Consider the following 13683-nt stretch of genomic DNA (forward strand, 5'->3'; position numbering starts at 1 on the left):
AACAAGGCTTCAAAAGGCATAACTTAAAGAACAAAATGATATTTGCTTTTTACAGTATATTAATTGGAGAATTTTAACTGTGTTAGAGAGTTAGGAGATAAATTAATTATTGGTATATGGGAAAGTAAACAAATAAAAACAAAAGCAAATATAAACTTCAGGAAAAATAGAAAAGTACTATAACACAAAATGCAGTTATCACTATATTATCTCTAAATAATATTTACATAGCAATAATTTGATAATGTGAGTTTTGAATATTAATTGAAGTCCAAATCATGAAATATCTCTATTAAAGAACAGAAAAAAAGTGAAGCAGACATAAGTGTGTATTGGAGGGAGGGTGGCAGGAGTGACAGAATAGGGGTTTACAGAGCTAAATTCTTGTCTTTAGTAACAGGAGGTTCATAGATAGTGTGTAAAGTTTGAAAATCAAGAAATAGTAATAAAGCATGTTACTTGGAAATATAGAATTAAATACCAGAATATATAGCTAAAAATGTTGCTGATAGTTGCCTTAGGGAACAGAGAAATAGACTGGGAATGGATGCGTTAGGTTTCTGCTGTTTTTATTACAAACTCAATGGTTTATAATATGACTTTGAAACATATATACACATATAAGATCTCTTGTAGCATATGTATTTTACTTAAAAAAATATTCATATATCCATGGAAGCAATAGCACCAGAAAAACTTGATGCAATAAAATCTCAAACATTCTCATATATATCTTCAAGGCAGGAAAAGAAACATTTTTGAAAATAGAAGGATCAGATAGAAGTTAAATAAACAAGCCTTTTCTAGCCTTTTTTTTTTTCCTTTTTAAATACTCAACAGATAAAGTCTGAGTGTCTAAGAAATCCTGAAACTAGTTTTTGAACTATACTAGCCGCAATCTCAGCTCATTCCTTATTTCTCCGGTAATCCAGTTTGGTGAAATTTAACTGAGGTTGGAATCTTCCATCTGGGGAATTATTTTATTTATACTTATTATAGAACCATGGCCGTATTCACTGTTTATCCAAGTTGCAAGTGACAATTTGATAATAGGTCATTTGGATATTTAATCCTTCTGTGCCTTTCCCCATGATACCTCATATGACCTCATATGACCTTAGTAGTCTAAGTGGGTCTTCACTGATGAGCTCACGAGGAAAGCTACTATATAATGACACTTAGGTTCTGAAAATTCTTTCCTCTGTCAGAAGAACACCATACACACTATGCATACACACACACATACACATCTTAGAAATAATATGTCGGGGCGCCTGGGTGGCGCAGTTGGTTAAGCGTCCGACTTCAGCCAGGTCACGATCTCGCGGTCCGTGAGTTCGAGCCCCGCTTTGGGCTCTGGGCTGATGGCTCAGAGCCTGGAGCCTGTTTCCGATTCTGTGTCTCCCTCTCTCTCTGCCCCTCCCCTGTTCACGCTCTGTCTCTCTCTGTCCCAAAAATAAATAAACGTTGAAAAAAAAATTTTTTTTAAAGAAATAATATGTCAAAACGACAGTAATTCATAATGTAGCATATGTGCTCAATGTCATTTTGTTTTGCCTCTATCAACAATAGGTTACTTATGTGAGTAATGCTTAAAAAACTGTTCAATCTTTTAAGCCCAGTTAAATTATTTGTTATAATTATTTCCTACATGAGTGATTTCTGTACATTATTTAACACTACCAAATACACATTCACTCTTTTAAATTAATTCATAGGCAACTTCATCAAGCTTTCTCTTGCCCCTTTATTTAATTGAGAACAATTAAACATAATGTATCCTGAAAGAAGTTTTTTTTTTAAATTTTTTTTCCTTCAAAGTTAAATGAGACCTTGGCAATATAATCATCACATAGTAAATATTTAAAGTACAGTGAAGGTTTGATCATTCCTTCATTAGTCACTGATGTAGTTTAATCTATATTAAAGAAGAGAAATTCTTACAACGACATAAACCATTACTGTACAGATTATCTTAGAATACTTTGCAACCTTCAAAGATAATGCTTGCTCACAGGAACCACTCTCCTCACAGAGGTAAATTAAGGAGAAGTTACTGTTTTCTTGCATATACATTTTTTTCTCTGTATGGACCCAGTGTTATAAAAGTTTTCACAAGAAGAGCTACCAAACTGATATTTCCTATCTTTTGCCAATTCAGAATTCATTGAAACTTGGATTATTACAAATGGTATCAAAATGTAGCCACTAGAACAGGGTGTTCATGGGGGGATTAGACTGAAAACTGAGGGTCCAACTGCTGGAATGTAAGAAGAAAAACAGGCAATAGCTATGGATCATCAAAATACTCTGAAGGTTTAATGATTCTTCTACTACCTCTCAATGTATATTAATCTATGTTAAGACAGGGAAGTTCTAACACAATCTAAGCTATTGTTGTAAACTTTTTTTTTTAAAGGAATTTTTTATGACCATGAAAGACAAAGGGAAAAGAGAACTGTGTAGTCAGAAAAATTAGTTATGGTAAGTAGAAATGCAAGAGCTGTGGAGCTGTGCTTTAGTAGGGATATAGGATCCTTGATTACAAAAGAGAACAAGAGAAGATGTAAAGCAGTAAAGGAAAAGGGCTTGTCAAGAGGCTTTTGGATGAAAAATCATAAGATTGGGACATATGGCTTACTTATTACAAGTGTATATGCTTAGGACATGATAGGCATAATGTCAGAAATAAAAATTGACCTAAAACATCTCAGATTTGTGGTTACTATTTATGATACATAGCTTTGACAAAACAATCAGAATATTAGACTACTATAGTTCAAAGACCATAGTGTCCCTTTATGTAATATTTTTTTCTTATGTGTGTTAACAAATGTCTTATATCAAAATCCCACAATTTATTTGGTTTGTAATATTCCTTTGTAATTTACTTTACAAAATAAAGGTTGGTTTGTTTTGTTTAATTTTGTTTAATATATTTTAGTTACATTTCTCCTAATGAGTGTACCCTACATTCTATGACATCAACAAAAATTACTGATATAGTGATTCCTTAAAGAAAGTTTTGAAAGTTCTAATAAACTCTGGTATGTCATTATTTTATGCAAGTGTTATTTCCCCATATTTAGCCTTAATAACTACAGAGGTAGAGGTTACCAGAATTCCCATGACACATCTAATATGGCATAAGTTTCACTTTGGCATTGCCTATTAAACCATAAATTAGCAGGGTGCAAAAATTAGAGAAGACACATTACAATTTGAAAAAAAAATTGTTAAACTATTTGTTTTATCACAAAGTAATATTTAATGATGTATTGGGTCAAAATAAAAGGCCTTAGAGGACTGAGAAAAATACAACACTACACTGAAAGGAGAGGCATAAATATAGATGGGCTGACGGGAAGTAAAAGCCCACCTTCTACTTAGTAGCTCTGTCATGCTCTTAACTGTGAGTTCTAGTAAGACCACAGCTCGTTGATTGCCAGAAGAGCTACACACAGACCCGTCATATACTGAGGCACCATCTGTTGACAGAATGAATAAAAACCACAAATAGGGCTGATTAAATCTGCATGAATTCCATACCCAAAGATGAGGGAGGAGGAAGCAGGGAGTCAAGGTAAAGGCAGTTACACTCCCTCCTGTTTCTCTCTCTGGCACTCTTACATATAATTCTAACACCCATCTTCCAAATTAACTGTCTTCCTATCACCAGAATTATGGAATATCCAATTGAAGAAAAATTGTATTTGTTTGCTTTTTTGGAAAAGAAGTAAATATATTTCGAGTGAATCTTTAAGCTTAGAACATATCTCAAGATGTCTTCACTATCTCTTAGGACTAAAGAGGTCATTATTTTCCCCTTCGTTAAAAAAAGAAAACCAAGTATTTTTAAGATTTTACCACCTGGAGCTAGAACTTGGTTTATAACTCTTTATCATGTAATTTTAGATTGCCTATATATCCTTAATGTGAAGTACAAAGAAAGATGGTTATAAAGTCAAATAAATGTAATGAAAGGATATTGGAGAAATAATTAACTGAGGATCAAACTACTTTTCGAAGATGCCAAGTACAGTTGTAAGTTCATCACAAATATTATCCCATCAACATGAATCAAGGACAAGAAAAACCTTTTTGGTTTTTGCTCAGTTTAGTTTGTTAATGCAAACTGTCCCACTCTCCTATTGGTACTTAAGTGTTTGTTGTTACAATAAAAGAACAATGAAGTCTGTGTTTCAAAGAGGCTTTTTGCTTGGTGGTCTATCCCTTTAAAGTCAATAGCTTTTCTGAATTCTCTGGCTGACCCTAAATGAAAAATTCTGGAGATGCTCCTGATTCTCCAGAAAGCCATTAGGCTGCAGGACTGAGTTAATCCTGTGTTTGACTGCACAGCAGAAGTATGGTGGCTCTGGTGGATTATGGTCTTAATGCCCTAGTGGAATTTCTCTGAGCTCAGTGGGGGTGAGGGAAATATTCTCCATGCCCTCCCTCCCAACAAACTACTGCTCTAAAGTCTAGGGAATATGATGATTTTTATTTTCCAAAACAAACTCTTTCACCTGTTTTAGTTAACTTGTACATTACTAGAAAAGCATGAGGGCACACAGAGGTAAAAGTAACCTGATTTTATTCATTCATTCATTCATTCATTCATTCACTCACTCACTAGTTCAACTATTTTTTAACAGATAGTAAGTGTCAGGTACCTTGCTAGGTAACAGAAAACAAATGGAAAAAAAGGAAGGAATGAAAAAAAGAAGAAAGGAAGGGAGGGAGGGAAGGGAAATGAAAATGTGTTCTCTGCTATCATAGAGTCCATAACCCAGAGATTGAGGCAGACATTAAACATTGCACAAATATTGCCCAGTTCATTATTTTTGCATTGGATTAAAGTCTAAAAGAGAATAGTACTGGGTGAGAAGAAAGTATATAAAACAGAATCCTATGTAGTATCATTTTTCATTGTTATTCAGTTTATAAAATGCCTTCACATGTGAAATCTCATTAAGACCAAAGTACAATCCTGTGAGGAAGGGACAGTGGTTATTAATGTCATTGCCTAGATGAAAGACTGAAGACTCGTAAGGTTAAGTGTATTTCACAAGGTCACATAGGCCAGGAGTAGGGCTCAGGTCTCCCAAATCTCCTTTCCTCATATCACACTGCCTTCCATTTTAATGCAGCCATTTTTGAAAACAAAACATTTGAGGAAGCCGTCAGTTTTGTTGGTGGTCTAATACAAGAGTCTCCAGCAGAGAACCAGCACCTCTTAGCATAGGTTTTTGTATTTAAGCCACTTGCCCAGAATTAGCCAGATCTTTTCAACGTAAAAATAATGGCAATTTGGGTCTCCTCACTTCAAATTTTTTAAAAAGCTCCATAACTAACACTTTAGTGAGAAATTACTCCTTCTGAGTTTTTCTGGTTTTTTTTCCCCAAAATGGACAAACATGGAAATAATCACATTGGTTAAGTATTATGAGTAGAACTGAAAATGTTCCTTCTGTCAAATTTGGGCTTGGAACAGGTAGTTTTGTTTCCTCCTTTTTAAATTAATGTATTATAAAAGTAATAAATATATACCTAACTTTTTTGTAATAAACTCAAACAATGGAAACGAATGTGAGAAAAACATAGTTGTCTCACCTGGCCACTTCCTTCACTGTGGGTAAACACCCATTGAACAGGTAAACACTGTGGCAGATTACTCCCAAAGTATGTTTTACACGTTAATTTTACTTTACAGTTTCTTCATATTATAAACAATCCCATAACAAATATCTTTGTTCATATATTTTGTGCACATACATAAATATTACTGTCCAATAGATGTCTAAGAGTAAAACTGCACATTGATATTTTCGCACATAGCTTTTTGAGTACTAAAATTGCCCTCCCCCAAATCTGTACCATTTTTACTACCTTTTGCATGTAACTGCCATCCTTTTTTTTCCCCTCAGCTTCATTGAGGTACAATGGACAAATAAAACTGTAAGATATTTAAATTGTACGATGAGATGACTTGATATACATATATATGTGAAGGGATTACTCTGTGTAGTTAATTAACACATCCATCATATCACACATTTACCTCCTTTTGTGTGTGTGTGTGTGTGTGTGTGTGAGAGAGAGAGAGAGAGAGAAAACATTTAAGTTCACTCTCTTAGCAAATTTCAATTACACAATACAGTCGACCATAGGCACCATGTTACAATGAGATCTTCAGACCTTATTAATCTTAAAACTGAAAGTTTGTACCTTTTTACCAGCCTCTCCCTATTTTCCCCATTCTCCAGTCCCTGGCAACCACTTTTTTATGCTCTGTTTTTGAGCTCAACTTTTTTTTTTTTAATTCCACATATAAGTGATACCATGCAGTATTTGTCTTGTCTTATTTCATTTAGCAAAATGCCTTCTAGGTTTATTTATGTTGTTGTAAGCAACAGGATTTCCTCCCATGTTAAGGCAGAATAATATTCCATTGTGTGTGTGTGTGTGTGTGTGTGTGTGTGTGTGTATTTTTCACCATTGTGTGTGTGTATGTGTATATATACACATATTTTCTTTATGCATTCATTCATTTGTTGATGGACACTTAGGTTGCTTTCATACCTTGGCTATTGTGATTAATGCTGCAGTGAACACGGGGATGCCAGCTTTTTTAATGTTTGTAATCCAATGGCAAAAATTGTCATTTAATTTTCATCCCTAATTAGTAGTGACATTAAGTGTTCCATCACATGATTTTTATTTCTATATTTTTTCTTCCTTATATCCTTTGCTACGTTTTCTATTTTTTGGTGGTTGTGGGTGGTTTTCCTTTCTCATGGATTTGAAGGGCCTCTTTATAAATTATGGATATGTATATATTTGTGTGTATATAAGGTATATGTTGAAAATATTATCTCCCGATCTATCAATTGTGTTTCAATATCATTATATTATTGTTGCACCATAGCTATGTTGTGAATTTGTAGGCAGCTGTGTTGGCTATTCTCAGTTTTTCTTGGGTTTCTTTTGGCTGTGTAACTTTCATTCCACATATTTTAGGAAAACAGCTTGGTTTTCTCTTCCCCATTTGATAATTTGATGGCTCCATTGATCAAGATGCCCTGCCCTCATATAACCGGTGTGCTAATACGAGACTTATGTTCTCTACTGGACAAAATCCATTTGCTTTGTAGCAGTGAACAGGACTCATTTGCTTCAACATGGCCATGAAACATCAGCAGCATCATCAGCCTTCCACAGCTAACGCCCATCTGACCAAAGACAATCAAATGTTCACACCCCCATGGAATCAGACAATCCCCAGAGGGTGGTATGCTAGATAACAGTATTCTACTGAAAGGGCATTCAGTAATCTTTTTCTTGCCCATTTCAAAAGTCTTTCACAATTATAATCCTCAAATCACTGCTTTCACCATCTATACTGGCCACTAGAGTTAGGTAGATTCTGTAATAACACACATTTATCATGAAAATATTGAAATGAGTGATTCTTAATCTTTTCTTCACAAATGCAGTAATTCACACATTTTACAAATTGTCATATGCAGAACATATCAAAATTAGTTTTTATAATATCTTTAAAAAAGCATAAATGGAAAAATTGTTTTATTTGTATATAAAAATATATATCTTGGGTAAGTAACCTGATTTTTTTTCCTCCACTACTTTATTTAAAAATGAAATAATTGCCCTGATTACTTCAGAGAGTGATTGAAAGGATTACCTAAGATAACATATGTGACATGTTTCAATGTATAAGTTACTTTCAAAGGCAAGTTATTATTTTCATTGCAATTAAGCCATATAGTAGAGAAGACAAAGCAGGGGGCTAGGAGCCAAGAGATCTGAATTCTAGTATTTTTTCTTTCATAAACTGGTTGTTTAAATATGAGTAAGTACTGAACCTCTGCTTACCTATAAATTAGAGAGTTAAAATCTCTGATTCTTTACAGTACAAAATTAATTGCATTTTTAACACTTTAAGAGACAATAGAAGGGAAAAGCACAAAGGTAATCAATGGGCAAATTTAAAGAAAATCAACAAGCATTTATTAAATGCCAGGCTCTGCGATTTAACAGTGAACACCTAGATCTTGCCCTGGAGGAGTTTATTCTTAAGTCTGTGCCTAGGAATAAAATAGGCATTTGGGAACAAGAAAGAGAATCAGAGTGGGGCAAGATAAGGACAAACTGGAACCTCTTGGCATCTCTGCATCTGTTCTATTTTACATTTAAGCAATGACCTAGAGAGTAGTATTCCTGCTTCACTGCTGCCACCCAAATTTCACGTAAAATGTCCATTCAGTAGCCAATCTTAATCTGAAAAATATAGATAAAATACTTTTAATTTAGCTAAATTGATGGTGTGAAACCACCATAATCTACTGCTTGTCAGTTTGGTATGTGTACCCTCCCCCGATATTTAATTCCTAGTAAGATAATAGCAAAATCATACTTCCATCTAACATGACGTAACCGTCACTTATACAACCAAAAACATGCCAAACCTTTCTCCAAAAGAGAATACAAAATCACTTTGTCCATATTTAGATGATGCCCATTCCCTTCTCAGTCGCCTATTGATATCTTGTACTTTAAATTGATAAAATGATATATAAACTTAACTCATATTAACATATCTTATTTGATAGGGAGATGAGAGGGGAGGTGGGTCTGGGCTATAAGCAGTCTTATCTATATTAGGTTGTTATATTTTTTCATTAATTTTATCATAGAATGGAGGTACTAAGGGACTCTACAAGGGATCTCCTGAATTCCAGACATTGACCTTACCTACCTTGTGTAGCCACAACTCAATTTCCCTTGATAATCATGATCAGTCACTCCAGCCAGTGTAGCAAAACCCCATTTTTTTTTTTTGCATTTGTGTTCACTGATGTGAGAAGTCCAAGGTTTTAAAGTAGCATGTTCAACTTTTAATCTAATGCAAAAATTTCTCCATTCCCTGGTGAAAGCATTTCTCCCTTGGGAACAAAGATCTCTAGACAAAACAAAGCCTAAAGTTGTGGAGATGGAGCAGAAATTCTGCTAATGAATCATTAGAGGTAAGAGTGAGAGGAGCTATTCCCATTTCTACCCCTTAGTTCCCAGAACCAAGAATCCTGGCTATGGGAGAAATAGCAATATTTGTCAGTGATTTAGAGTACATACCACACCTTCAAAGACATTTCCGTAGCCTTACAGTGTGCCACCAGTTGGCGTGATAACTGAGCCATCAAAAGACCTCTCCACCATTCTATCAAGTCAGCTGCTTCAGGGTGGTGGGGAACATGGTAAGGCATGAGCCCATTGCTGCACTTCATTAGTATAAAATGGGTTTTTTGGTAAGAAGCAATGCATGTGCAATACCATGGTTATAATTAATATATTCCGTAAGTACATGAATGGTGGTCTTTAGCTGAAGTACTGGAGGCAGGGAAGGTAAATCCATATTCAGAGAAGTGCATTTTCCCTTCTGTAATGGAAGTAATCCGGTGTAATCTACCTGTTACTGTGTGACTGGATGATTTCCCTGAGGAATGATGCCATGTCAAGGCTCAATGTAAGTTTCTGCTCTTGGCTGGTTGGACATTTAGCCATGACAACAGCCAGATTAGCCTTGGTGAGTGGAAGTTCATGTTGCTTAGTCCATGCATAGCATCCATCCTGCTGCTATAGTCACTTTGTTCATGAGCCCACTGGGCAAGGATAGAGATGGCTAGAAAGAAACTGACTGATATTTACAGAATAAGTTATCATGTCTGATGTGGGAAATAAAGGCAGAAGGAAATGGGAGATAAAATTAAATTTCCTTATAACCTGCAGCCCATTGACAAATCCTTGAGACAGGCAGAACAAAACAGTTCTCCATGAACTCTCTACTGTCTTAATGCTAATGCTTTGTTAGAAGGAAAAAGAACCTTAGCTTGGTAATAGCTAGACCTCCAGTATCCTGTGAGTCTTCTTTAGCATATGAAAATCTCACTGGAAACTTCCCCTGGACTTTACCTCCCCCAACTCCGTAGTATATAACTAGTCTTTCTTTGTGGTCTTGGGGCAGCTCTTTCTGCCCACAGGTCCTGTCCCTATGCTTTAATAAATATCACCTTTTTGCACCAAAGACATCTTCAAGAATTCTTTCTTGGTTGTCAGCTCTGGATCCCACAAGCCCCCCCCCCCCACCTCACCCCCAAAACCTTATCAATGTGCACTGTCTTCTGCTGAGGCTGCTCATGGTGAACATTCTCATCTGACACAAATATCTTCACATATTGTGCCCATTCAGAGAAGTCTATCTACATACACTTTCTCTAGTCGTCCTAATCTCCAGTTTTCAAAGTCCTTGCCTTGTTTTCTTCCAAATCCATGACCATTCAGCTAAACTCTTAGCCACTACTCATGAAGCAATGTAGATCGACATCTCTGTCCATCTCTCCTTTTAGGCAAAATGAGCATCAAGAAGCTCTGTTTAGTGCTTAGCTCACTAAGAGGATTTCTCTTCTCCACTGTCCTTTATAGTCATCCCAGTACAAGGCAGTAGTGCTTCAGCTATCTACTTTCAGGGAATTTCTAGAATATTGTACAAAACTTTCTGTAAACTGGGCTTCACTTTTCTTTCTTTGTCAACTGGTCATAGGGAACTCCCCATGAGATCATAGGTGTAAATTGAGAGGAAAGACAATGTAGCCAGTGCAGGGGCCATGGGCATCTACCTCTTACTCATGCATCATACTCACTCAGGACCTGCTTGAGTCTGATAATGTATATATCACCTCTATATCCTGTGTGCTCCTGTACACACTCAGGTTAGGGCTTGCTGGCTGAGTCACAAAAATACATAGTTTAGTTAATATGGTAACTTAGTGGCTCTTAGTCCTCTAAATGACTCAAATTCTACAAGGGCTCAAATAAAGTTAGGAGTTGTTTCTCAAAAGAATAGCTATTGAAAGAGGGTGGCACACCTTCCAAAATCCTAAAGGTCTGCACAATGATATAGCTGTACAGGCTTACTTAAAACTGTATCTTCCACAGACATTTCAAACACCATTGGATCTGCTGGTCAGATGCACCAAGTCACAGAACAGCTCATACAGTGTCCTGGACCCATGGCAAATACTTTTGTTCTGCACTCCATTCAAAACTGGAAACCTGTCAGTTTCTCAGTAAATGGGTTAAAGTAGCATACCCAAATGGGCCCACCAGATATTGTACCTCTTTCTTATTGATAGGGGATGCTAAATACAGCAACTTGTCCTTCACCTTGAGAAGGATATATGGATATGCTCCAGACCAACAGATCCCTAAAGATTTCTCCAACATGGCAGAGTTCTGAATTTTTGTGGGATTTCCCATGTTCTGGTATACATGTATCTTACCAAAGGGTCTTAAATAGCTCATGCAAAGCATATTCAGTATTTCATACTTTCCAGGTCTTAACAGTGTGATATTATCAATGTAATGAACTAGTATAATGTCTCCTAGAATTAAAAGCTGACCAAAGTCTGAAGGTGAAATTATGAACAAGAATAGTAGAGTTGATACAATTCTGAGATAGGACAGTCACCATGTATTCTTGGCTATGCCCATTGAATGTGAACTGCTTTTGATGGTAGCAGAATGTAGTTTCAGAGAATATAGCATTTGCCAGATTGATATCTGCATATATAGGTGCCAGGGGGTGTGTATGTTGACTTCAACAACAAAAATCACAACAGGGATAGCAGCAGGTACAGTTGGAGTCACCAGCTAAATACATTTGTTTTAATCCACTGTCATTCCTCTTGCTTCATTTGTCTTCTGCACAAGACAAGGAGACAAGTTGAACGGGAATATGGTAGGAATCACCACCTCGACATCTTTCAAGTACCTGGTGGTATCACTAATCTTTTCAATCTATCCAAGAATGCAGTATTGCTTTTTGTTTACTGTCTTTTTATGCAGAATCAGTTGTAGTGGCTTCCACATGGCCTTTCTTGCCTTAGTAGCATAGCCAATGTGAAGATTACAAAAGTTGCTGAGTATATCCATTCCAACTATATATTCTGACACTGGAAGGAAACCTTACTGGGAACATTTGAGGGCAGCCTTTCAGGTTTCTCAGTAAATTGGTTAAATTGCTTGGTTCATTGCCTTTGGGGACACTGTGGGCCAAGCCAATACTCTGAATTACTTTGAATGACTTTCCTAAGTCCCTATTCTGAGTGGTAGACCATTGGGTTTCCAGAATTAATGTCATTTCAGAGGCAGTGTCTAGTAATCCCTGAACAATTTGATTATTTACCCTTTTCCAGTGAATATTCATGCCAGTATCATTAGTTCCCTTTGGGGAAGGCTAGAAGGGTGAATATTCTATAAATTTTTGGCTGTATAGCAGCAGTTCTTCCTTTAGGGGATCTGAGCTTCCCTTTGTTCAAGGTAGTCTGAGTCTGAAAACCAGCTCCAGTCTGAGAACTGGTTGAAGGATTATTATTCCCTTTTGTGGTGGCTCAAGTCAGACTTCTGTTCATAATACTTAGAGCTTTTCCACTCTATTAAGTAGGAATTTAGTAAACTGTCAATTGATTTCAGTCCTAGGAACAATATCATCATCTAGTCTACACCAAATATGTCTGTTGGTTAAGTCATCATAATTACCACCTTAGCTCTGCTTCTCATTATAATTATCATATCTACATTGCCTTTGGTGATTATGTTGCCACTTACCTGTTGCCATCTAGGAACTCCAGTTATCTCCACTGAATTCCAGGAGTCAGTTTTATGTCAAGAATTCCTCTATCATTCCTGGCCTATATAGAATATACAACACAGAGCTCTTCATGGTTTCCAGAGCTCTTCTCATGAGTGTATATTTTGCAGTATTGGACAACCTTGATAGCGAGAGTGTCCTCTGGATCTTCCCAAGATGAAGGGGGATATGAGCAGATCTTATATAATAAACCAATTTTAGCTTTCCATTCTTCCTAAGACTTTGGATATCTTTCTCTACAGTGCATCAAAAAAGCTCTAGCATTATAATTTTATTTAGTGTAGTTAACTTTGTGTCTAGATTTCAGTGAACCAATCAACCAAATTGTTAGACTCTCTCTTCACTGCTCAAAGTGTCATCATGAACACAGAATTTCTACATGGTGCATTCTTAGCAACAAATTCAGCTTGATTTAATAGTATTTCCTTCTACACTAATCCAATTTGCTTAGCTGGGAATTTGAAATTCCAACCACATCATTTTCTTTTTCCAAGTTTTTCAGTGCATTTAAAAGCAAGCATTCTGCCCCATTATGTACCTCATTTTCACTAAAATGTTCCATAGCAGAAATTTGATCACCACAAAACCTTGTCTCCTATAGGCACTTGATTATAGGTGTCAGACGTGAACATTTACATAACTGTCAGTGGATTACTGGCACTCCTTTTACCACAGTACAAGGCCACAGTAACATGGATGCCTTTTAAGTCCAGTAAGATCAGAAAACCAATTCCAGAAACTCATCTTTAAGGTTCCATTACCCTGGAATCTTAAAGTTTTGATTACCAATAACTTTAGCATTTAATGTGTAATTGGGTAAGCAGAACAACTATGGATATTATAGAAAAACAATTATTATAGTAGTGACACCTTATACAACTGTGGAAGAAGCTGTGGACTAAAGGTATTGAAAAGACCAGAAAAATGTCACTGAACATCCCTGGCATGAGTGAACC

The sequence above is a fragment of the Felis catus genome, chromosome C1, assembly GCF_018350175.1.
Source record: "Felis catus isolate Fca126 chromosome C1, F.catus_Fca126_mat1.0, whole genome shotgun sequence".
In the NCBI taxonomy this organism is placed as follows: Eukaryota; Metazoa; Chordata; class Mammalia; order Carnivora; family Felidae; genus Felis; species Felis catus.